This window comes from Nicrophorus vespilloides, unplaced genomic scaffold (assembly GCF_001412225.1).
Source record: "Nicrophorus vespilloides isolate i.1.1-1 unplaced genomic scaffold, Nicve_v1.0, whole genome shotgun sequence".
Lineage (NCBI taxonomy): Eukaryota > Metazoa > Arthropoda > Insecta > Coleoptera > Silphidae > Nicrophorus > Nicrophorus vespilloides.
In genome coordinates, this window is record NW_017100099.1 from 741,861 (window position 1) to 744,737 (window position 2,877).

Consider the following 2,877-nt stretch of genomic DNA (forward strand, 5'->3'; position numbering starts at 1 on the left):
AAATGAAGAGAATTACTACTTATTGAAAAGGGTGTCCCAAAATTAACGCAAGATTTGAATTATATTACTCTAACCTCTCAGCTGTCAAATTGATTTTTTTTTGGGTTGCCAACACTTTACTGGACAAATGGCGGCAAATTCAAATCTTGCGTTAATTTTGGGACACCCTTTATATGTTTACAAAAGTCATCAATTTTGAATTATGTCAGTTATTATTTACTTTTTTCTTCAAGCAAATGACACTTATTTTTATATGTCATGCATTATTTTTTGACATTCATAATTTTATCAAATAATTAATATAAAATACTTGTTATTAAATCAAGAGATTAACTACAGTTATTATGTTTTTTTTTCAAGCAAAGGACACTTATTTTTTAAGAGATTAATAGTTGTCATTTACAATGTCAAATTTTTGACATATATTTGACATTCTAAGTGACATGTATTAAATGAAATCTAATTTGGAGCATAATTATTCAAAGTACAAACATATAGGATTTTTCAGTTTTTTTTTCAGTGTAATGAAATTTAATTGAATTCATTAGAAATTTATTTATTTCATATCCACAGTGACATTGATTTATACATATTAATTATCAATATATAATTAATAATAATTATTGAAACAATTAAACATACATAAAAAGATATATAAACTTATTAAAACATAAGAAATTTCCTACTTATTCTGAGTTTTTAAAATAACTATCAATTATAGTTCCATCAGTTATTATGTGGTTGCTAGAGGCAAGGTTTGAAATTCAATTTAGTCACCATTCTAAACAAACTGTTATAATTTACAAATTCGTTTCTGCTATAGAATCATGTATGTTAGTAATACGAACAGTATAAGCATTTGTGATTCACGCTATTACACATTCGTCCGTTTCTGTATTATCAACATTTGAACAAAATATTGGAATTAAATTGATTTTTGTTATATTTTTGAAGAAAAAAAAGTATATATTAGTGATTATTTTCACTAGTAATATTTCAGATAATTTTCTCAATAATCTATAATATTTTCTTCTAGTAATTAAATCACTTGTTACAAATATAAATTAGGAAGATAAAAACAAAATTTAATTATTATTAATTATAAAAAGTTATCCTCCCCGGCGGGGAATCGAACCCCGGTCTCCCGCGTGACAGGCGGGGATACTGACCACTATACTACCGAGGACTTATATTGAACTATGAAAATAATGCACATATTAAATTAAGTAGAGTTTGATTACCTACAAAAAAATAAATTATTTAAAGATTTAAATTATTTCAAAAACTTTGATAAGTTATATAAATTATCGTATTGATTTATAGGTATTAAGCTTTTAGTATACTTCACAAATGTATTTATTAGTATTAAAATTATCCTTATTTTCGTATATTTTTTTTCATTAAACAAAAGACAATTTAATATAATTTAAATCTTACCATAACAATATAAGACCAAATGTTATATCTACTTTAACGAAATTTGACATTGTTTTCTAAAGTAAGTAAAGTTGGAAGTTTGATGAAATACTTTGTGTTGTAATAAAAAAAAATATATGAAATAGTTTTCGAGTATAGAACATTAACATATTAAGGTATAAGTTAAATTTAGAATTAAAAAAACATATTGTTTTTGAAAAATAACTTTAATTCACAAAAATTACAATATGCAAATTAATGCATCTATTACATTATTACTAAATAATTGTTCATTAATAATGGGAGAAAAGCACAGAATAAAAATAGTAAAGTATGCTTATACAATAAATTTTACACCATCTTTAATAAAACTGAAAATTTGTGTAATTTTTGCGATATTCATCTTCATAAGCATAAAGAAAAGTAGTTACAGAATTTTAATTAGATAAATTAAGGACATTCATCTTTACCTTTTCACCTAATCTAAATTGCGTTGTAAACACCGGAAAGCTTCATGTCATAGGTATCTTAACTGCGAAAACTCATCAAGCAATTTATCCAAAGTACTTTGCAAATGAGGGAAGATTTATCATTTATTTAGTATATAATATACGAGGTAGCCCTGCGTCGGTATGCAACAAGTGGGTCCTCCTCGTATTTAGATTCACACATTTCCAGTAGTGGCCAAACTCCTGACCTACTTACTATCAAGAAAACTACCTGAACAGTCTCTAGTTTATATACCTTACATTTTCAAATATAAAAGGTTAACATATATTACATCAACTTTCGTATAAAAATACTTTTATCTTTTAAATGTTATTACATTTTTAATAATTTTAATATTTTCCCAAATATTTAAATAAATATAATTAAAGCGTTTATTTATTAATTGTATAAGAAATTATCAATTACTGCAGATTGTGAAAGCAGCATAAGACGATGCAATTTTAAGAATTTGAACTTGTCAATTTTGTTTCGCATATTGTACTTATCTTATTACTGATACTTTGGAATTACTACCAGAAATGTAAGTAGTTTCAAAAAAGTCAGAGGTGTAACCTGTATACAATACGCGATATTTGAAAAGTAACAGGTAATCACTTGATTCTTAGATATATAGCAATTACTTCGTGAAACAAAAGAAGCTATGACCATATTTAAAAATACTTACAAATAATATATATTACATTTAAGAAATAACATGCATTTACTTAGTAATCACCATATATTAATGCAGTTAAGAATCAAGTAATCATGGAGAGTAAACATAACCTGCACACAATTCGTAAATTTTGACAAGTAGAATGTACAGCTTTTTGTATAGATTCTAATTACTACTAAAACATGAGGTAGTTAAGAAATAACAATAGTAAAAAACTAATATATACTCTTTGATATTTCTCAATTAACACTTGTATTTGGCGATCACTCCTGGAAATAAAATGTATATCGTAGTCA

General features: G+C 25.1%; 1 non-coding gene across 1 annotated transcript; it reads right to left on the reverse strand.

Annotated features, from left to right (window-relative positions):
• Positions 1-1,114: 1,114 nt before the first annotated feature.
• Positions 1,115-1,186, reverse strand: Trnad-guc. Its single transcript has one exon. It is a non-coding gene; the product is annotated as a tRNA-Asp (tRNA).
• Positions 1,187-2,877: the final 1,691 nt, after the last annotated feature.